The 25,950-nt window shown below is 27.5% G+C and overlaps 1 long non-coding RNA gene and 1 pseudogene across 3 annotated transcripts; both read left to right on the forward strand.

The window, feature by feature from the left end:
* Positions 1-1,013: 1,013 nt before the first annotated feature.
* Positions 1,014-3,410, forward strand: LOC118450888 (uncharacterized). 3 transcript variants are annotated; one of them, XR_014983472.1, is made up of 4 exons: positions 1,014-1,148; positions 1,611-1,826; positions 2,084-2,324; positions 2,467-3,410. It is a non-coding gene; the product is annotated as an uncharacterized LOC118450888 (long non-coding RNA). The 3 variants fall into 3 exon arrangements; XR_014983474.1 differs by having other exon boundaries at positions 1,045-1,145; XR_014983473.1 differs by having other exon boundaries at positions 1,050-1,162.
* LOC118449123 (cytochrome P450 4V2-like) lies at positions 2,918-15,289 on the forward strand (annotated as a pseudogene).
* The last annotated feature ends 10,661 nt before the right edge of the window (positions 15,290-25,950 follow it).

Raw genomic sequence — 25,950 nt, forward strand, 5'->3', positions numbered from 1 at the left:
TAAAGTGTTGCTATTCAATTTCTTATATTTATTTCCTTCGCTGATAATTGACGTGAGTTTCATAGTGATCAAAATTATATACATTTGTCGATTATTTTTCAAAAATAATAATTAATTAAAATATACTTATATATTTAATATTATTTTCATGAAGATCATAACACGAATTCATTTTTATATCATTTATGAGATTTCTCTACCAGTGCTATTTTTTATGGTATCCTCATTAAGAATAATCGACTTTATATTTATACTATTACTATTATTATTACTATAATGCTAATATATAATATAATAATATAGTAATAAGAACAAAAAGTAGAACATACTTATATTTATTAAAATTATAATATATATTTATTCTCCCCGAAAGTGTTAAATCCTGTAAAGCTCGTAATTTTCCAATTCGAGAATCGGCGAGTATTTTAGAAGCATAACGTGTTTATCATTATCTTTACTATTATAATGTAAAATATATATAATATATATAATATGAAAATATGTTTTTAGTATCATTATTATTATTATTATTATTATTATTATTGTTATTATTATTATTATTAGTAGCAGTAGTAGTAATAATTATAGTTGAAGTAGTAATATTTGAAATAGTACAGAATGGAAATTTCCTGTGTAAAAAAAAAAAAAACAAAAAAAGAAAGGATTTCTATCTTATATATAGTGTGGAAAAGAACTTATACTTTAATTAATATTAAAATAATATTATATTTTGGACAGAACATTAGACAAAATTTTGTTTTCTGTCGCAAATTTATATACTAGTTATTATACGCATCAATAATATTTATTATTTTTATTATTATTATTTGGCATGAAACAAATGTGTATCGACATCGTATCTAGCACAGAACACTCCAAGATACTTGTAACCATCGAAAATATATATCTATATGAAAATCCACTGAGTATGAACTCACAGCTAACTAATCCTATTTATGTTAACCTACTCGAAGCCGATTGTAAAATGCGCAAGAAAGAGGTATAAAAAAAGCATATACATCGATATCATAAACAGCATGATGGGAACAGTCATCATCTTGTACTGTTGATGGGGATCGTTTTACACTTGTAGTTTATATTTTGTCCATACCAGTCGCTCAAATCACAAACCTTTCCAGTGAAAGGTGGTGTGTAGTTTTTAGTTTAGTATTTTTTTAATATTTAAAAATGTTCATGATGTGTTTTCTAATAAAATCTTTAATTAATGTAGTAAATGCTTCTTATATGTCATATTGTGTTTTATTTGTGTCATTCATTTGCTAAACCTTCTAATAGGTTTTTCTTTTACAAACCAAAATTAGCACATGAAAAATTTATTAAGATATTCGTTGATAAATACTAAAAATTAACCTCTAAACATGAGTTTAATCGAAAACTTTTTACGTATCAAAAACTTAAATGATTTAAATTATTTTGACAGTAAAGCATAATAACTTGGAGAAGTTAATGCTAAAGTATAAGAAGCATTATTTTTTATGCTTCTGATTTTATCATGTTATTGATTCTAATTGATTGTGTTTAATAGTACTACTTGCTATTAATAGTTATTTTTATTAAGTATTATTTCTAAAGCACAAATTGTCTTTCAGGTGGACATTTAGTATGATGATTTCTTGTTATGAAGGAGCATTACAAGAGAATGAATTATATTCATCATTGACAGAGTATCAGAATAATGTCCAGAAGACAGCATTGTTAAAATCTTGGAACATGAGAATAATTCTAGAAAGAAAGATAATGGATCTGAATTACAATCGTACAGGGAATTGAGATGAAATGATTTGAAAGGAGTATCATATTAATTGGTAATATATTAGCGTTCATAGATAGTTTATTAGCAAGCAACATAAAATTTAATAAATGTTCTATCAAAAAAATAATCCTGTGGTATTATTTTTATAAATTTCAAATTTTTTCTTTTATTCCATACAAGAAAAGGTCAAGTGAGAACAATGCTAAGGAAAATATTTCTAAAGAAAATATATTTCTTTATTTTCAAATTATGCTAATGTATGACTATGTCATACATTATGCTAATGTATGACTATGTCCAATGTTTCAGAATTGTCCAACCGTCGATGATCAAAAATCTGTTAGATCAATTAAGTATACAAAAAGAAGTCGATCCAAAAATGTATTACTATGCTGCTGCTCATCTCATTTACTTTTACAGATGGATTTGTTTTCTATTTAAGTTTTCAAGACTGCTCACATTTTGGAAAAGAGTGAAAGTAGCCTGCTGCACTTTTATTGATAGAACTATGTTCGAATTAGTTTTCAGAGATGGAACATTGACTGAAAAAGTAAGAAATATTATCTTGTTTCTCCCAATTTGTTTAATAAGTAATAAAATAGGTTAAGAAGTTATTTAAACTAGCTAATATTGTAAAATATTTGTCTTTAAATTTAATTTCATTAAAAGATAAAAGTTCTTTTATCTTTTAGGAAGCAAATGAACATAATAAAGGAATACTTCATTGTACAGTAGATTGGACTGGCAGTAGATTGGACTAGCAGTAGATTGGACTGGCATTTGAATGTTATGTGCCACGAGAGTCTTTTTTCATTTCGATTCTGATTTATACTCTTCCTGGTAATAACTAGATCCTCACAAAGATTGTCGTTCCCATAAGATCGTGTCTCAATATCATCCAAAATTCTATGACTACCGGATTTTCATTGAATAAGAAATTGTTATTCGTATGAGAATAGGGAAGAAAAATATCTAAGGATTCAGAAATATCGTTCGATGATACGTATCCGCCAATTAGTCGATGGTTTCTCGTCCATACATCATATTGGAAAATTCATTATACATGCAATGATAGAGAAAAGCAAGAGAACTATTCAAAAGATCATCAGAATCATCTGAAGAACATATATCATACTGATAAATATGGCTGCAGTAAATATGTAGAGATGAAAACAGAGCAAATATATCTATCGAATCTGCTAGCCTAATAACAATTGTAGAGAAAGAGAAAAGCAGTTTATTACAAATGATGCTTAAAGAGAATTGCAGCTGAAGGTTTTGTGAAAACTAGTGGTAAGAAAGTTTATCTTCAAATAGACTTTTGTCTATTGAATGATTCACTTTTAGCGGTAAATGCTCTGGCAAGTATATGTATCGTTGAGCAGTGCATATGTGGGTATCTGTAAAACAAGATAATGATATTAGAGATCCATCAGTTACAGTTTTCAAGTTGTGCCGATGAAGTTATTTCAATGTATGATGGCTCTTTCTGGACCAAAACTGATTTTAATACTGTTAAGGTTTTTGGTGTTTACTTCATCAAGTTTGTAATTCAAAATAACAAAGAATCCACATACAAAAGGATGATCGAAGATTCAACGGATTGATATAGATAATAAATATAGTAGGAAGCCTAGACATCACCTTCTTCTAGATTTTTGTATGGTAATAATATATATTTAACAATTGCAAGGAAAAAATGAATTGATTTATTGTAATGTTAAGGTGTAAATTTTCTCATTAGCTGGTTGTTTATCATATTAACAAGGTAACAAAATTTTATTAACATAATAACAAAATTTTATTAACAAGAAGGTCGATTACTAGTCTCTGATCACGTAAGTCAACGTTGTAAGGTCTGATTAATGCATTAAACTTAGAGAAAATTTGCATCAACGAATTCGACAATTATTAAGAAATCTTCATTCTTTTGGCTGTCTTATCTTTATATTGAATTTATGAGCTTTCAGTATTTATATCAAATTAATCTTTTTTGTTTACAATACAATTATAATCGTATTCTTCCTCTTCTTGAAAGACACCGTAGTCAGTAATCAGGATTACAGTTAGTGGATTAGTAATCAGACAAATTACTATACTCGTGCACATAATTACGAGAGATGTGAGATAGACGGTCAGGGAGAAAAATCAGATTTCGAACTTCATCAAAAAAATTCTCAAATATAATCATTTACAGAAAAAACCAATGTTATATAGTGATCCGGAATTCAATTGATCAAATTGAAAAAGATTGACCAAAGTATGACCTTGTCGAATTTAAATGCATAAGGTTGAATACTGGAAGAAATGTTTTTTCATCATTTGATAAATCTACTCCAATGTGACAATTTTTAAAACATTATTTTTCCAAACGTTTACACTCTTTAATTTTTTTCTATGCGAATATTTAAAATTAAGAATATATGTCATCTAATCAATTTTCGAAGTCGAAGAATACTGTCAAATTACACCTGTTGCACTGCGAAATGTTGGACATAACACTAAACAAAAACTTTATTACTGCATGCAGGAAAGCGATTTGAACATTTTAAACATTTAATAAAATAAAAGTTGTTTTCAACCAAATATTTTAAAACGCGTTTCTTCGGAAACTATTGACTTAAAATGAAAAAACCATTGTAAGACAGTTAAAATACCTTCCATATATGTGATTCGACCCTTTTTGCCATTTAGGATGTTTGAGGTTGTCAACTGCTTAGGGAATTAACCCAAAGTAGGTGAATTTATTTAAGACATTAGATTTATTTAAGTCATTAGATTTCGTAATAAAACTGATGAATGTCTTTTGTTTGAACACTGTATATGTATGTATGTATGTTACATAAGGTAATCGATATCTTTCCATTTTTATCATTTTATTTTTATTCTTGTATTCGTAACCTTGTATTTGATCTATTTCTGTTATTAAAAATATTTTATCGAAATAAATATTGATGAGCATCCACGTAAATATATTCGCAATCAAATTCAATTCGATGAATTATGAATATATGAATATATGCATATTTGAATATTATGAATATATGAATATATGAATATATGAATATATGAATATATTAATATATGAATATTATGAATATATGAATTTTCTTTGATATGTATTAATTTTTTTAAATACAATATTTAAAATAGCGTTCTTTATGTTTCCTATATTATAGCGAATTTCATCATCTACGATATCAGATAATATTTTTTCTACAGTTTTTTTAATTTTTTGTTCAACACTTTCTGGCCCGAAATTGAGGTTCTTGTAAAGAGGATCATTAAATCAATCACAAGTAACCTTTTGAATTTTATTATTGCACTATTAGAGTTTTCTCAGGACATTATAAACGAGTATTTTGGTCAAGATTTTTTAAAAATTTAAGTTACAAGTACTAATAACTCTGTCAAAACATCAGATACCTTAGTGTTGGTCAATGATTAAACAATTATCCGAATACTACGATATAAATTTTGTAGTTTTCCGATAAACCATTTTCGTGATAAACTTGCAATCGAATAGATACGATTAATTTTTTTAATTAAAAATTTTCCTTAAAGATTCACAGTCCGAGGATATTGAATGGCATTCGTTTGATAATTTTGTGAAATTTATCCAAAAACAACAAAATATTTCTTAGTGCAGATATTCTAATGTTAAAGGAATACGACATTATTATTATAGAGGTAATTATTAATTATGCAGATCTATATAGGTGATTATTATTAAATTTTCCTAACGATATTGAAGAAAACGCAAGGTTGCATCATTCTAATAATATGAATGGTTAGTAATTCTCATTTTACATAGAATACCAATTAATGCGAGTTTGATCAAAAGAATAAAACGGTATAGCTACTGGTTATAAAAACATTCAACAAGAACTGATAACGTTAATTGCGTATATTTATCATGTAAGAAGCATAGAAAGGACCGTTCAATATGGATGAAAACAATAGAAATATTATATAAAATTAGAAATTGACCAAAATAATAAGAAGTAAATAATTTGCATACATAGAGTATCAAATGTTACGTTTTGTCAGCAGTTCAATAGATGATAAGTACATGTTCTGACTATGCTATGTAATAGTAGTGCTCTCTATTGGCGTAACGAAAAGGTTAATACATATTAAAAAGAGTACAGAAAGGGAAAGCTATAAAACTGCATTATTTAATCTATAAATATACTAATTTATAAAAGTTTAGTGGTAAAATAAATTCAAGTATTTTATCAATTGATTATTAATTATATTAAATTTGTAATGATCCTGGCGAATGGTTATTTTTTTTGTACAATTTGTAAATATTAATTTTTGCCGAAAATTATCTTCTTCGCACAAAATTCATTATATTCAATTTTAACTTTAATAAATATTTCAATCGGTATGAACATACGTACACAACCATTATCATTACTACGGACATTATCATAACTACATCGGAGACTATTACATAGTTTATATGCTGAGACAGAAGTATATTATTAATCCCGGTTCTAAATTGATAGCCGTCTGCATATCAGAGATACTTGAACGTTCTTGATTAATTCAAGACTGCCTAGTATTGTGCAAATTTGTTAGCAATCTTCTATAATATGTTACCGGAATATTTTAATATTATCTACTAATGTGTTGTAAACTATCTGCTTTTAAGTGACTGCAAGTTAAGATAATCATTGATATGGTAGAATAAAAATATTTCGGAAATAAAGATATATCGAATCCATTAGTGAAATAATACTCATAGGTTCTTAAACAAACTATATATTAATGCATAGAACGAACGAAAAAAAATTTATGTCATAATCGACTGCTAGCACATTTTTTGCAGATAAGTGTTACTGCAAAATTTTTTGTTGCTGCTGCAAAGCACTTTCTACGAGAAATGAATAAGAATTATCTGACGTAAGCTCTGACCACAAATGTAAAGTCCGTACTCCATAGACTTTAAATAACCTTCGTTTTAAAATTTTTGTTACATTCCTTATTGAAAGATGCTATATACTTAATATTCAATTAAATTCGATGAACACAAAAAATTGTAAACTGGCTAAATTTATTGATTGATAATACTACTGAATTTCATACTATTAAAAATATTTAATTTTTTATTTATAATTCGCGTTTTGTTTCTTTCTTCAGCTTAATGGATACAGCTATGTAAAAGATATTTAAAATATAGTTACAACAAAACAATTTTTTTTAACACTTCAATCGGAAAAAAAATTTTAGAAATATTTATCCTACTTGGTTATCCAAGTAATGTTACATGCAAATAATATTACACGCAATGTATATTTAAGACAAATATTTTTTTTAAACTGCCTTATTTCTTTTTAACAATATGACGTTTTTATATTTTGTTTTATATATAAATATATATATTATATTGTGTTCCTAAATATAATCGAAGAAAAAATGGAATCTATATTGAGAAGTAAAATTAATCGGGAATTGAGAAAAAAAATTCAAAAATAATTATCTACACATGTTTATTACACGATTTTATTTTTTATTTTTTTTGATTTATTGAAACTTTAATTATCTTAATAAAATTTAATTTATTAAAATTTGTTAAATTTATCACGATTAATATTAGATCATATATACTTGTTTATTTTTCAAGAACGAAAGCTCTCTCCTGGACTTTTTATATAAATCATTCTATGAAAGAGGAATATTTGAAGCAAGATATTCGAGATGAAATCAATACGATAGCTATAGCTATAAGTCGTATTTATTATTTAGTTGCAATAAAAGTTTGTTTGTTGAATGAAATTAATATGATGAGTGTCTATTTTATTTCAGGGAAGTGAAATTTCAGCTACTGTCATTAACTTTGTACTTTTAATGCTTGCTAAATTCTCTGATATTCAAGTATGTATATATTACATTTTCTGAATTATTTATCTTTATTTATATAAAAAAAATTATTTTCGGATTAGCTTCTTTTCATGTTTTTCATATCTTTGATCACAGAACAAAGTATATGAGGAGTTAAATCAAATTTATGGCTCTAGTGATCCAAGACATGTTCCAATAACATATGATGATATTAAAAATATGAATCTTTTGAAACGCATGATCAAGGAAACGTTACGTCTTTTTCCCGCAGATCCCTCCATCGCTCGAAAAATATATTATGAAGGGATAACAAAGTATGAAGGGATACATATATAAAATCAACATATGAAAAAATACTTTATATTTTTTATCCTTAATATTATATAGAAATAATATTTATTTCTTAATTATATTAAGAGATAGAAAGTTGAACTATATCGAAAGGTAATTCAGCGGTATTTCTTATTTATAAATTCCATAGAAGCGAAAAATATTGGCCATAGCCATTAGTATTTGATCTCGATAGATTCCTACCGGGAAAGAATAGTTCCACATATTTCTTTCCATTTAGTTATGGTCGAAGAAATTGTGTAGGTAATTACATACTCTTACAGATTATTGAAATTATATTCCATAAAGTTATTGAACGAAATGTGTTTACAATTGATTTTATTTTTTTAGGTCAAAATTTCGCTATGATTGAGATGATAATGATCATTGCTACGCTGATAAGAAGATTTCTAATTAAAATAGATAATCCAATAGGAATTGTAGAAATAGGTTTAAAGATGAGCATCACATTAAAACTGGCAAAGCCAATAAGATTAAAATTTGAATGAAGAAATTAATTAAAACATTTAATATGTATATACACACATATATATATATATTATTTAAATATTATAAATATTTTAATTAGTTATTATAAAATAAGAACATGAATTTGTCAAAAATTATTGAAGTAATGTTGATAAATCTTGCCTTGATATATTTGAGATTGTCTACGATTACAATTTCGTGTATCATATAAGCCACATTAATTGATAATTCTTACCAAGGTTTAGAATTTGATCGAATAGAGCTAGAAGAAAGAATAAAAATAAAAACTGAATAAAGTGCTCAAATATAAAAAATATAGGATACAAGTTTACCTGAAATATCGCCAATAAACAAATAAGCATTTTCAATAATTGGATCTGCTTATAGACCCGGGATTCCTTATATCGTATTATACATGTGTAATATATTTAAATAGTATTCTATTATTCCATAGAACAATCAAAATATAATTGTTGTAATAATAATTAATATCGTGAATTCCATGATGAATTGAATAAATTTAAATGAATAGAAATAATTAAAATAAAAACAGTATAATGATTGTGGTAATAAATTTCGTGATTTACAGATACTCTGTTTGTACAATACAATTCCTACGATCTTCTTGTCTCTACAAACTATACAAAAACCGTCCACTTATTATTTCATATAATTTGATATAATGAATAAATAATTAATAAAACTATTGTAGATCAACTTGTCATTGCTAATTTTGAAGTTCTAATAAATTAGTATTTTAATAGATTCTCATTCTCTTTCTGCCTCTCTCTCTCTCATTTTCTCTTTCTCTTTCTCTTTCTCTCCCTCTCTCTCACTTTCTCTCTCTCTCTCTCTCTCTCTCTCTCTCTCTCTCAAATTAAAATAATCAGCTGACATGTGAAGTTTTATCATACGATGAAACTAGATAAGATAACTAATGTATCTTGTTTAAAAAATCCCATCTACAAATAATAAAATGTAATGATTATTATACATCAATATTGATACTGATAAAATACTTTTAGTAAGAAATAAGGTAATTATATATAGCCCATTCAACCAGGTAGATCGAGAGATATTATTCAACGCACGGGACGAGCAAACATTCAGGTCAAGAGTGAATTCACAAATTTCAGATTGGGTAATACTTATCGGGGGCCTCTGCCTTATAAACACCATTCCCATCATTCCTTCGATATTAACAAATTTTTAAATTTTTTCTAATTCCTTCATATATATTCAGACATACATACTCACACACGCAAATATATATATATATATATATATATATGTATATATTTATATTTCGGTAGGTATATATAATTGACAGATATATTATGAAGATTTTAATTGAAGTTAACATTCATATTTTCCGTTGTCATTGCTGCGGTAATATAAACTGGTAAAACTATTGTCAACGTTAGATACGGCATCAATAAAAAACTTTGTATTTTTATACATGTCGGTAGATATTTTGGCATATACTAATTGTAATCAATCTGACGAAAAGTTCTGGAATAGCTGGTATCTCATAGTAAAAATGACTTGGAGTTGCAGAAAAATTGTATTGAAAATTGCTCGAATTCAGAAGGGTTAGACGTATCTATCGATGGATGGTCATACGTCGAAATTATCGAAGATATTTCGCCGTATGCCATGAAAAATGGCAACTCAAGGATTAGGATTTCTTGGTTGTTTCCATGAAAATTAATTTTTTATTTTGCCATTTTCCTGAAAACTCTTGGGATAAAGCAATGTCTGTGATGGATTCTAAAGAACTCGTGAGAAAAATGCGCGATGAAAGGTAATTTGGGAATTTAAATTTGTAACGATATATCTAAGGTATTGAGATACGAAGGTTTCGGTATTCACGTTTCGTTATTGTATATCGTTAAATTGGAACGACTACCGTACGATTATATAGAAATGGACCCTAAATCATATCATAAAATATTTTTTTTTATTAACTTCATTTATATTTTTTTTATTTATTTTGGAAGTAAGATAAATTTTTTTGAGATATACTATTTCTTTAAGAGTATGAGGAGTAAGATATTGCTATTTTCGAACAATAAACATTTATTCTCAATAATAAGTTTACACTATTTTGAATTATTATCGAATCATTCCTTGAGGTCAAAAACGTCTCTCTCTTTCTTTCTCTCTATCTCTCATTCTTTACACACCATCTAACTTTTATTGATACAGACAGTATTGATACGCGCATACGCATGCAGGCACGCAACATTTCTTAACCTTTTCGCTACTACGGGCCACTATAGTGGCCTTCCATAAGATGCTACTGAGATACTACGGGCCCACTATAGTGGCCCTCTATAAGATGCTACTGATGGCATCTACAGCGTCGCGTAGCGTACAGTGATGTCGCGATGGTCCGTTCAGCGGAAGTACCGCGGCGGAGACTCCGCCCGTAGCGAAAGGGTTAATACGACAGACCGAGTCAGATTCCTTTTAACAAAAACGGAACTCTTGCAAATTTATTATAATAGCAACCGATTTTTCTTCTAAACTTTATTCATCTACTTTTTTTTTTATATGATCCACAACGATCTCAAGTAGTCAATTTCTGGAACTGTGGCCAGAATATTTATTTCTTTACTTAATTAGGTTTTTTCTAGCAATTTTATTGATACGACTTATAAGACAATAAAAAATGAATAGATCTTACAATAGGAGGACCGTTACTGTAATAATACGAATATTTTTGTGATATAGCTTAGACGAATGCAAATTCATCGAGTAACGTATCATTTAATGTACTTACGTATGGACGTTGTAAGTGGAGAGAATACGGAAATGGCAACTTATCTCAGAAAATATTGATATAGCGAGAAAATTTTTTTACATCATAAAAATATTGTTAACTACGAAGTGTCACGTAAACATTTAATTGCTTGATGAAAAAACATGAATAAATATATAATTATGATTGATTTCGCCCAAAAATGAGAATAAATATCTGTAAATATAACGGGAAAGTAGAATAATTATTTTATTAAGGGTAAATGCTATATTTTAGTTGTTGGTAGAAGTTGTTCTAAAGTTTATCAGCGATTAACGAGATAATATCAAATTATAGAACGATTTCAATATTAGTTAGTAATACTTTCAAACTGATTGTCGATAAATTCTAAAGTAATTATCATTCAGGAAAATTTCACCGACCACTTTAGAAACATAATATTAACTTACGCAATATTGTTCAAATTAGTTAACTTACTCAATGTTGTTCGAATTAGAGAAAGTCTTTATCCATTAACCATTTATTATATAAAATCGTATGAAATAATGAGATACTTTTGTAGTTTTTTTACAATTCTTATTTTATACGGTTAATAATTTATATCTGGTACAGATTATCTACAGTTATCCACAGGATTCGTTATGTTTATATATTAATTATCTATATATTATATTTATATAAATTAAACATTAGACGTCTCGCCGGCTTTAACGTAACGATCATTTTCATCAAAATTTCTTATATTGCTACTGGCCGTATTTTAATGATAAGTCCTTTTAACAAAATAGCAATTATTACCTTCATTTCTAGCATTGCGAATTTTTTATCTAAGAATGTAAAATCAATAGTAAATTCATTTTCTAGAATTTATGGATTACAATTTGAATATTATATAAAACCAAACGTAAGGAATAAATGTAGGCACAAGATTGAATGTCAGTTCACGTGGTGAGATTAGACGAGCACCTTACGCCGGATGTAGATCATTGGCCCATGCTCTAAAAAACGTACACGTGGATAGCAAAAAGTGACAATGCGAGAGTTAAAGATCGAAAAAAATGATTATCTATATAGAACATTAGGGATGATAACAGAGAGTAGAACATGTATATAATGTATAATTAACGAGTGAATTTTATTCTTCTTAATATTGTTAAATACGATGAAAAGGCATTACTTGTATAGTTTCTATTTAATTTTTATAACATGTCTTTCATTAAATGCCTAAAGAAAAGATTAATTTAACAAAATGATCATTTCAGCATTTAAAAAATCTCATCTTCTATTTATTCTTTATTTTCTAAAGGCTCTTTAGAGGGATCGTTTAGAAAGAATCTCGTGAATAAATAAATTATTCCTGTAAGAATTTACACAACTCCATATAAATCAAATACTTTAATTGTTATTCATGAATAATATTAACAAATTCCTGCTAAGAATAATATATATATACATATATATATAATATTATATATATACACATATATACATAATATATATATATATATATATATATATATATATATATATATACATATATATATAATATTATGTATATATACATTATTATTATATATATACATACATATATATATATATATATATATATATATATAATAATGTGATCTGAAATCAGTAGATGAATATTTAATTAATATGATATGCTTCAACACGCTTATCAATCCCACAGCCATATGCCATGATTCGATTAAATGAAATAAAATGACGTTGCATTTTATTTATTGAATAATATCAAGGCGACTTTAATTGGCTATAATTATAATAAACTGCCTATTATTAAAGTAAATTGCCTATGTTTATTTATCCTGTTAAAAGCGTAGAAAAGCGAATGAAATATGAATGAAAATATTGGAAAAGATACATAGAAATTGAAGATGACTGAAATATGAGAGATAATGATAAATGATTATTAATATATGATTATTAATATAATATGAACAAAAAATCAATAATAAGAAACGAATGAAAATTGAATTACACAAATTATTTATCAATCCAATAAAGAACCAAATGAATAAGATTTTATGCATCAGTACTGTTGTCGCATTTATATTATTTATGAGTAGTGTTATAAAATAATCATTATCGAGCGATCGTGCAAAAGAAACGTTTGCGTAAGCAAATTCCAATTGAATGTATATAGTCCATAGACTACAATATTTAAATAACCACTATTTCCCTCTTCTTTCTTCACGTTCACTGTTGCGGAAGGAGAATCGTAGAAGTTGTACTGTGGAAACAGAGTGTCTGTAAATCACAAAATTTATAATCATAATCGCTAGATTATTTTTATTTTATTAAATTATTTTCATACATTCTATTTGAATCAGTTCATCATGGAATTCACTGTAATATTAATTATTATCGTAACAATTTTATTTGGATTACTCTATGGAATAGCAGAATACTTTTTAAATAAATTACATATGTTTAATAAGATTAAAGGAATTTCTGGATCAAAAGCATATCCAATTATTGGAAATGTTCATTTATTTATTGGTGATACAGCTGGTAAATTTGCATCTTATATTTTTTATATTAAGGTATTTTACCCGATATTTATTTATTATCTCTATTCTAGCTCTATTCAAGTAAATACTAAACCTTGGAAAGTATTATCAATTATTGTGGCGTGTATGGATCGGCACGAAATTATTGTTAGTAATTGAGAATCCCGAATATGTCAAGGTAATTTCTGTTAGTGTTATTTTAATAATTCTTAATTATTTCATAATCTTTTCATTTTGTATTTTTATTTTTTTTCGGAAGAATGTACTCAATAGTCCAAATATTACTGATAAGAGCGAGGAATATGAAAAGTTGAATCCTATTGTGGGGAATGGATTGTTAATTGCTCCAGGTGAAGTATATATCTTCCACATTATTTACTAGTACAAAAATAATTATATTAAGTATGTATTATCATATATATTCTTTTTTGTACCATTTAATCTTATGAAATTATATAGTAAAAAATTTTTGCTCCTTTACTTAAACATACAAATGAAGTATTATATGAATATGCAAAAGATCTTTTCTCTTTTATTATAAACATGTACGTATAGACGAACAAATTAAAGTAACATGTAAATTATGTAAATTAAGCACTAATTGCTTTCTTTTTGATTTGATTTTAGCATCAGTATGGGATTCACATCGAAAAGTTTTAAATAAAATGTTCCTTATGAAAAATATAAAGTCACATGTGCATGTATTTGTTAATCATTCTATCGCATTAATGGAAAAATTAGAAACTTTTGTTGGAGGAGAATTAGACATTTTTGATTATGTCTTTCGCTGTACTTTGGATATAATATATAGTATTTTAATTTAGAAATTTTTAATGTTTATAAAATTTATGTACATTTATTTGAATTTTCTATAATTTTGCTAAACATTATATTGGAAGATGTCATGCTGGATACACAACTAAATTCGCTGACAAATTCGGATTGTAAAATAGCTGAATCAATAAAATGGTAATAATAATGATACATTTATTTTTGTAATACATTATGTATAATTCTAACATTTTTTGTGCGCACTTTCAGTGGGATGGATATAGCAACGCAAAGGGTCTTTAAATTATGGTTACATCCGAACATAATTTTTTATAACACTGCTAGAGGAAAGAAATTTCAGTCGTGCTTGGCTTACCTGGATAACGTAATTTTTCATCTATAAATTACATAGAAGCGCGAAATATTGCCCACGGCCATTAGTATTTGATCCCGATAGATTTCTACCGGAAAGGAATTGTTCTATGTATTACTTTCCATTTAGTTACGGTCGAAGAAATTGCATAGGTAATTGCATACTCCTATAAATTATTTGAAAGTATATTCCACAAAATTCCAAAATAAATTGCATTTACAATTGATTTTATTTTTTTAGGTCAACATTTCGCTATGCTAGAGATGTCAACAGTCATCACTACACTGATAAAAAGATTTAGAATTACAATAGACAAGCCAATAGAAATTGCAAACATAGATGTAAAGTTGAGCATCACATTAAAACCGACGAAACCAATAAGATTAAAATTTGAAAGAAGAAATTAATTAAAACATAGAATATACATGCATGAATATATATATATATATATATATATATATATATGTATAATACATAATTAATATATTTACACGTAACGAATTCTGTGAGTAATAGCATACAATCTATAGTAGAATCATATTATTATCTGTAAAAAATAAAAACCGTCTACTTTTCATTTCATATAACTTTATATAATGTTTATGTATTATTCTACACCTTGAAAATCGTTATATTTAAAGTATGTGTAAACTATTGTTTTTCTAGTAATATAACAAAAATACATCGTCATAGACTTTCTACTCTGTAATGTTCTTTTAATTAACCTTTACCTTATAAAAGGCATGTTGTGAGGCAATGTACTAAATTTCTTCTAATCGGATTAGGAATATTGGATTAATCAATGTCTGACGAGGTAAACAAACTGTGATTGAAAGAGGAATTCAATTATTCATTTCGTAATGAAGTATTAAAATTTTATTTTACCAAGTACGATGAGATTGGTGATATCTTAGTATTATATTATCTCTATAAAGGACCAATATTTTATTACGTTCAACGAGATAATTTCTTGTTCATTGGGACCGATGCAACAGAATCCTTCTGTAAAATAAATCTCGTTCTGTATTTATTCCTTATTTCATAACGGTCAATTAGAAAGATCTTTAGAGGTAATCCACAACAGTTAATAAATTTTTTCTGAAATAACTACGGCACCGTATGATATTTATCGCTTATTCGAAGATTGTTAGAGAAGAAGAGAGAAAAAAAGACAATGACATGAATTAAATGTAAGAAAGCAACGAAAATGAGACATATATAAGATCAGCATATTATCATTATGACAATTAAGTAAATAATAATCAATCTTGGATGTCTAGTTGTCTCCTTTCTCAAAGCCTCTGATTACGAGTCTAGTGTTTACACTAGGAAATTTGCCTTGAGATTATGTCATTATAAATGTTTGCATTCTTTCTGGTTCTCTCTCTTTCGAAAATCAGAGTTTACAAACAAGAAAACTAATGTATCTCGTTTAACTAATCCCATTTACATGTTATATAATGTAATGGTATACATCGATATACATCAATATTAATGCCGACAAAATACTTTTGATGAAAAATAAGATTATTATATATCGTCCGTTCTAGCAGACGAACCGAGAGATTTTGAAAAACGAATGCGACGCGGAAGCGATCGAATCAAGTGTGAATTCACATATTTCAGATAGCCTAACACTCTGGGCCGATGTCGAAGCATACTTTAACATAGATTTATGTAATTTCACTTCTAATTACAGCAATTATGGTTCCCGAATTAATAATAAAGTAATTTATTAACATCTTAGCATGCGACTGTTTTTTTGTTTGACGACCGATCTCGTTGAAAGAATTATGGATATATAATAATTTTCTTTTTACTGAAGATATTCCAAAGAAGTGAATATCTTGATATGTTACAATCTACATATATGATTGCTATATATAACATGTCGAATTTAAGAATTATGTCTTTTTAATTTAGTCGATATGTATTGTTTTATTTACCATAAAAATTCCACATGTACAATCACAGTAGCCCCTTCATCGCAGGAAAGAAAAGCAAAGAACATCAAGCATTCGTTATTAGATAAAAATTAAATTAACACATGTGACAGCTATGAAGCTATAATGGAAATGACCGAAAAGAAAAACAATTCGATATGATTTGCGACAATTGTCCAATGATTCCACATTTTATTATCATTATATTAATATACCAATCATATGAAATGTCCTTCATTCCATATTCTCTTATTTCATACCATCCTAATTCTCTCACTCCTTCGCACTCACACACATAGCATCAAATTAAGTATTTTCATTTGTTGAAACACACATTCCTGGAAATTGACCATAACACTCAAAATATCTTTTAATTTATACATTTGTCACATGCCTTATGGATCGATTATCATCAAGGTTTTGCGTATCCGCACTTAAAGAATATTTTTAATCTAATGAGCGATTCTATTATAATACTTAATAACAGAATTCAATAATTGCGTCATCATTTTAAATCAATTCTGATATGAAACGTATGAGAATCAGGTAGCCGTTATCATCAGTTCGTTGCAGTCAGTCGTTAAAATCACTTCGTTGCAGTCAGTTGCTAAGCACAGTTCTTTCAATTAGCAGTTAAGATATTTAAGACTTATAATCTTGTTATTCATTGTAAATTTCCATTACCGATATTATACTAAATAAATGAATTCATAAAAGAGAAGAAAAGGGTGTCGAATATCGAGCATTGCTTCGCCCTAATATTTCTCAGTTATCTATAATAAGAGAGAACCGATTCAGAGGTCAGTAGTAGAAACCCACGCAAGAAATGATATAGACGCGAGAAATGATATTCGGAGCCTCTCTCATCATTTCATCGAATAACTAAGTTAAAGAAAATCTTTCATGGTGCAGTTTAACTGCCCTATTGTGAAGGAAAAAGAAGAAAAAAAAGCCTCACTCCCGCGTAAGATTTCGAAAGGATTGATCGAAAACGAGCCGCGTGATTAAGTTTGTGTAATTGGGGGACTGCAAGCGCAGATAAATAAGCTCATACAATAATACCTTACTCAATGTTTTTTTATTCATCAAGAATGTATTATAAAAAAATTTCTAATTCCGTTAACAACTTTCCAATTCGAATGTCCGATCATTCTTCATCGTTTCGAAAGTCATACTAACCGGATTTTTAGAAAAATTAAATTTAAAAAACGAATAATATATCCATCCTGACCACAGTTTGAAAAACTGTCTCTACTCTATAGATTATGTTAATGCACTCATTATAGTTATATAGAAAAAAAAGTAGACGAAGAACATGCAAAGTAAAAGACAAGAAAATAAATTTTGCAAAAGTTGTAAAATATTGTCGAACGAAATCTGACTCGATCGCTCGTATTATATTTATAAATATTCAATAATGCGCGCCTATAATGAACGCAATAATGCGTTCTCTTTATGTGATTAATGTGAAATGTAGAAGGAGAAAGAGACAACTTTGACGAGAAGAAAAGATTCGATACTATCTAAAAATAGAATAAAGTGATAACTGAGAAGAAATGAATATCATTCAAGAAATAATAAAGTCTTATTCCCACATATTAATTATTACTATCTCAACAAAATTTATCTGATATAAAAATAATTAAAAAAATAGTTTATGAACGTTTCCATCTGATTCGAACGAACAAAGTTCAATTTTAAAAGATGAGATTGATTTCTATACAGCAGTATATATATATATATATATATATATATATATATATATACATATATAATCTTTGATGGTATAGTTATTTAAATCTTTCATCTATAAGATGGAGGTATAGTTTAAACTATATGGTGTGCCAAATTATTTTAAAAATGAAAACAGATATTTTTTATAATTAAATTTCTACTTTTCTGCCTTCAAACTCTCTCTCTCCTATATCAATATCAGAATCATTGAATGATTTTTATTTGAACGTTTCAGAATTATTTAGTACTATATCTTCCTATTTTTTTTAATACTGTTGACTAGTTTTTCTCTTGACAGCAAATGTATTATACTGTTTTAAAATTGTACAGTTTTTTACACACGTTAACTATTTAAAAAGTAACTTTAATATAATTACCAAATGTGAAAAATAGATAAGTACATTTTATCATTCTTCTTTATCTTACAAACATGAATTCCAATAATAATTTCAATTTATGGAATGAGAAGAATGTTATTAATTTAAAGGAGTTGTTTAAATTATTCTTGACTATTTCATATGTATATTTTGGATGATATAGTTTTCATATTAAATATTAACAATGGAATATAAATAACAAGTAGTAAAGGAGTAGAAATCAGAAATATAAAGAATTAGAAATAGTCTGATTTTGATTATTATATTTTTCAAAAATTATTTTCCATGTCCAAACCACCATAGAACTCTAAGTCACCTGTACCTGCACCAACATGGGGTTATTCGAGAACACGAGGAAAAGATGGAAGTATTCATTTCTTGCAGCCTCGCTAGTTCCGGTTCGCAGGGGTATGATTCTTTTTTTTAATTGTTGCTAATACTGATTGGCCACGCCATTAGAAGCGACTCGTACGCCATGTTTCTTTTCTCTACCTTACGGCAATTTTGATTGGTCATATTAATCATTGTTGTCCAAGCGACCGACCAATATGGCAATAAATAAAAATGTAAAGTATATTTTATGATTGTATCCGAATACAATGATTTAAATTCATTATCAGGTAAGATTGTTTTTTGTCTCGTACATATATTACGATATATTACAAAGGAAATATTATAGTACTTCTTAATCCTTCGCACTATTATTTTATATAATATTTATATTATATACTATTCTATATCTATTAATATTTATTACTACCATTATTCATAGCAAAACATGTTTCAAATAAAAGATAAGTGGTTACTTCAAGACTGCCATATTCAGATATAATTATTTGTTTATTATAATTTTAATATCATTTCACAGGATATTAAAATTAATATCATGTGAAAATTAATTTTACTTTTTAAAGTGAAACTTCTTAGGGCACCATAGTGCAAGTTGATTAAGTAGAAATTAGAATGAAATGAAAACTAATAGAGGAAGTGAGATCCTACTCCTCATTATAGTAATGTAATGTTCTGATAAACATGTTTCTGAGATTGCTAAGGACTACAAAATTTAGAACGCAATATTCGTAACACATACGCATATCTCTCTTTTTCCTATTAGGCTGTTTATCACTTTTCGCTCAAAGAGTAGAGCGGCAGGTATAGATAAAATATGAACTACAGGCAACAGTGTCTCCAACGTAAGCCTATCGTATCGGTAATGTAAAAACTTTTGTAAGTTGTACTTATTCCACGTGACATAACAACCTGTTTCGTGTAAGTTAGAATAAATAGTTTAGTAGACTGTAAAGTCACTTTTCAGTCTCCCATACGTATAAAATTATGATGCTAGAATGCGTCTCCCAGTAATTTGTGCTAGATAGGACATCGATACGGATATGTTTCACAACAAATACGGAGAATAATAAATGTAATTACTGCATATAATAATTAATATATAAATTTTTGATAAAAGCAAGATTTTATAAAGTGTTTTGTTAAAAATAATTAGAGAATAAAACTTCGTATATAATATGGAAATGAGCTCGTATTTTGATCCTTATACAACTATATAATATATATGTTCACTAATTATTATTTCTTTTAAATATTCGAAAAGGATTAAACATATCTATCGATGGGCGGTCATATGTCGAAATTATCGAGGATACGATTTGATCAGAGTTAGCGCATAAAACGACCACGTAAAATGACACATTTCTACTTCTGTTGTTATCGTAAATTACCGTCATCATATGTGTCATGATGTATTTAATGTAGGTATATTCTTCTATTTATTATATTCTTTTTTTTATTATTATTATAATAATAGTAGTAGTAATTGAAATAATATAAAGCAAATTCCCGCAGAGGAAACCATAACGAAATAACGCTGGAAAAAATGCCGCAGATAATGTGGAACAGAACTTGTGTTTTGATCTTCATTAAAAATATATAATAATATAATATATACGTCATTAAATATATATATAATATATACGTTTACTAATATATGGTATATATGTTCATTAATTTTGAAAAAATAATCGACAAATGTATATATTTTATATCAATATCTAATCGAACAAACTTATACTGCTGCTGTATCACAGATCGCCGCGAAACTCTCGCCAGCCATCAGTGGAAGAAATAGATATAAGAGATTGAATAGTTATACCTTACTACATTATCAAATAAGAAAAAGGAGATAAGGAGTCTAACGAAACTAATGAAGTAAATTAGTTCATTAGTTTCGTTAGACTTGAAAATAAGATTTTGTTGAAATACTAATCTAAGTGCATGCAAATGTGCTACAAATTGCTTACAAAATCTCTATCTTTTTAATCTATAAAAATAATGAGGAACTACAAACATCACAGTAATAAATTTTTTCTTCGAAAAATGTCGAAAACAGCATTTACGGCGTCAATGAAGACAGAAGTAATTCCGGAACAATTGAAAAAATTTGTCATTTTAAAGACGAAGATTTAATCTAATGTATTGAATTTTCGAAAAATTATCTTCGAAAAAAATCGTGTAAAGAATGCTATTTTTATTCGAAGATAATTTATGGATAAATGAAGAGCTCTTTCAAAAATTCTAAAATAATATGCAGTAGATCCGTTCTTAAAATGAGAACATGATTATCAAAATTGTTAAAAAATTATGCCTGTTCTCATGATGACCTAAATCAATAAGAAAGCCGGGATAATGAATACGAGTGAAATAAAATATCGAAATAGATATGACCGTTATTAGACCGTTACTATGTAAAATATAAACACAATTATTACTGGTATATTGTTTAGAAGCCATTTATTGGAGCAAAGACGAAAAGGGACACGTATTATGTCGTATCATACTGCAAGTATTTGGTTTATGTCAAGTGAAAACTTGTTGCGTCTTACGTTCCTAATTATGGAAGCGTGTTACGTTGCATTTCTCGTACCGCAGCTAACGGTAGAATTGCATTGGGGATACCATCATCAATATTATAATCCCACTGGTCGACATGAAAAATGGAAACTCGAATTTTTTCAGCTTTGGCAACTACTGTGATAATGGCAATGTTTTTGGTGGATCCTGAAGAATTCATGAGGATTATGCGTGGTAAAAGGCACCATGTGGATTTTAATTTATAACGATGTATCTGAAGTATTGAGATGCGAAGGTTTCGGTTGACTTATTGTTTTTAACTTCAAATGTAGAGGTTGATTACTACGATGGTTCATGTTGTCAAGAATGTCTCTCTCTTTCTCTATCATTCCCCCTTGCCATATAGCTTTTATTGATACAGACAGTATATACACGCGCGTACGTATGCAGGCACGCAGTAATCGTAAATATGACGAACCGAGTCGGAATCCATTCGATAAAATTGTGAAACACTGTCAAAATTTATTGTAATAACAACAAACTTTTTTGCTGGGGATTGTTTCCCTACTTTTTTTTTAGATATGACTGATGTCTTAAGCGGTTAGTTACTGGAACTGTGGTAACAAATTTTTCTTTTCTTTAAAAGATTTTTTATCTAAGGATCTCGTCGACACGAATAGTAAGATGATGAAAGATAAATGAATGTTCGAATTTGAGGGCCATTATTGTAATAATACGAATAATCTTGTGATACACTCTAGACGAATCTAAAAGCATTGTGTAATGCATCATTGTATGTGCTTACGTATGTACGCTATAAGTGGTAAAAGTATCGAAATATCTAGTTATCCCATATTGATATTGTGAAAAAATATTTTACGTGAACTTTTAAGTGTTTGATAAATGAACATGAATAAGTTTATTATTAAAACTATTTGAAAGAATGGACGAGAAAATTTTGTCCAAACATTTGATTACATATATGTAATCACAAAAGGAATGAAAAATAATTATTTTATTTGGATAAATGATACCTTTTCTTTGTTAGTGGAAGTTTTTTTAATGTCTACCAGGGATCAATCAGATAATCATGAAATGTGTAATCTCAAGATCGAGATTGTTGTTGAACGATTTCTTGTCAATATTAATTAATAATACTTTCAATCTGATTGGAAACAAACGTTGAAATAAATTTCATTTTTCTGAAAAATTCTAAACTTTAATAAATTTAAAATTATCATACTGGAAATTTTACCGATCACAGATACATAATCTCTTTGGATATTATTGACTTACTCGATATAGTTAAAAGTAGAGAAGGTCTGTACAATTAATAATTAATTTTCCTTAATAAACTATTTAATCAATAATTGCATGATTTACTACTCTCTATTAATAACATGTGCACATTATTTACTTATTTTATATATTTAATAAAAACGATTGTTCTACATGAACAATCATATATGAACAAAAATATATCTGCATTACGTGACATTCATGAAACAGCATTATATATATATATATATATATATATATATATATATAATTATTAAATATATATATATATATATATATATATAATTATTAAATATATATATATATATATATATATATATAATTATTAAATATATATATATATATATATATATATATATATATGTCGGGCCGAGAAGATATTAAAATATTTAATATTTTAATATTTAATAATGGTTTCTATAAAATAGAGGCATCCAATCTGAAATATTGAATTAACTCTGGAATCAATTGCTTCCTCGTTCCGTACGTTTGATAATATCTCTCCATTTGTCTGTTCGAATGGGCTATGTATATTTATCTTATTTCTTTCTAAAAGTATTTTGTCGGTATGAATATCGATATACAACGACGTTAATCATTACATTATATAACTTGTAAAGACGGGATTATTTGAACGTGATATATTAGTTAATTTGTCTAGTTTCATCATATAATAAAGCTTCAACTAAGTATTCTGATTTTCGAGAGAGAGATAGAGATAGAGAGAGAGAGAGAGAGAGAGAGAGAAAGAGAGAGATAAATGGCGAGCGCATTGCACTTTTTTTTTCTCTCACACTTTCATATTCCAAAAGACTTTTAATAGAACGATTCAAAGATTGGTACGGCATGATCGAGATAAGGTTCTACTTTCGTAACGGCCAATTCGATTTGAATCTTAATCCTTAAATAGTAATTGCGCAACGTTTTTTGAAATTCGAACGATATTAATTACAAATTCGAAGTTGAAAGGTAATAGGTCAATGTACGATACGTATGTCTACGACGCAACATTTATTTGTTTATTTCTACCTACATGCATACGTACACACTTATTAAAGCATTATATAACAAATATATCTATCTATAGATATCTGTCTATAAAGAAATGGATAATTATATACGTTTATCCCATCGATAATATGTTTATCTTATCAATTTCGATGATTTTTGAATATGTTCTCAGTTTCATGATTTTAAACAACTTTTTCGATAAATATAATCGTACAACTCGATCTTAGTTTACGAGATATCTATGAAAGTATATATTTTTTTTATTTTGATCAGATGCAATTTAGATCCAATCAATATCTACATCTAAACGGTAACTCAAACTTAAAGTCACGATTAAACGAGTATCGATTTAATTTCAATTAGTTTATGTTAAGTTCGAGGTTGATTAAAATTGATTTGGATTTTGGAATTGAATTTTAGTAAAAATTAAATTAAATCAATAATTTTTCAGTAATGATAGATCATTATTTTTTTTTACATTTTTGATTATCTGAAGATAGACTAAATTGTGTTTTTTTTTCATCTCTTTCCGTTAACAAATTAAAATGTGAGACATATAATATAATATAGTCATGTCCGTTGAATCCAAATGCAATTTAGTAAAGTATCGCAAAAATTTAAACGGCGCATATCGAACGCGTATCAAAGTTAAAACGTTCAAAAATTATTTTCATAAATATCTCATGAACTAAGATCTATATATACGTTTATATATTTAAACAAAGAAAAATAGTTACTCAAAATATTGATTTCAACGACTCTCTATATAATTACTAAGAAATATAAACGATCCTCTATTATTTTGAAGATAGAAAAATCCGTTGTTAGGTGACGATTGGGAAAGTGGAAAAAAGAAAAAGAGGAGAGAATAAGAAGAGGAAGAAGAAGAAATAGAAAAAAAAATAAAGAATAAGAAAAAAGAAAACAAAAAGAAACAAAAAAGAAAAAGAACAAAAAAGAAAGAGATAATAGATGATTTGATAAAAGCAAACAACTTTTGGGGACCATACCTATTTGGTGAATTATCTCGAGTCAAATCGAATCGCTGCTTTGAGAATTACCTTAACGATCCGAAAAATGCAGATCGTAGAGAAATGCGGACGTAGCCCAAGAGCATTCACTGGAAACTTCTCCGAACGTCAAATTATGAAATATCTGTTCTTGGCAACGACGACTCATTCCGTTCGTTTTGTGTACCCCATCCTCCGTATTGTTCGAATTTTGAAATTCTCATTTTTACGTAATTTTTTTCTTTTTCTTTGTTCTTGGTTTCTCCTTTTTTCTTGTTTTCTTTCATTTTTGTTTTAATTCACATTTCATTTTCGCCCGAGGGTCTTTCTTTCGATTTAAAAATTTTTATATGATTTTCTTTTCAAAATTTTGCCAAAAGTGTAAACGTGACGCTTGATCATAAATATTATCATTCGAAATATTTTCGAACGTTATTTGAATGATTCGTTATATTTAAATAAACTGGCGTGAAAGATTTGAGATTATTGGCAAGAGCTATTATTCTCGGAAAAAAAGAAAAAATATTTTTTTCCTTCGTTCCTCCGTAAAAAATGTCTTACAATTTTTTTTGTCTCAGTTTTATCCGTATTGTTTTCGAATCATCGAACACCACGCGACCGCATGGTTATCGAATAAATAACTTTATCTTTTTCTTTAATCTTCTCCTAGACCGCATAAGTGGGAAACACACGAAACGCGTCAAATCGATCAGTGATGCGATCTCGAAACGATAGGCCAAGACATAGAACTTTATTGTTCTTAATGCGATATAAAATACGATTAGAATCAAAAGTGAACATTGCGGAGGTAATCAATTATAACCAG

The sequence above is a fragment of the Vespa mandarinia genome, chromosome 21, assembly GCF_050613455.1.
Source record: "Vespa mandarinia isolate Hongniang chromosome 21, ASM5061345v1, whole genome shotgun sequence".
Lineage (NCBI taxonomy): Eukaryota > Metazoa > Arthropoda > Insecta > Hymenoptera > Vespidae > Vespa > Vespa mandarinia.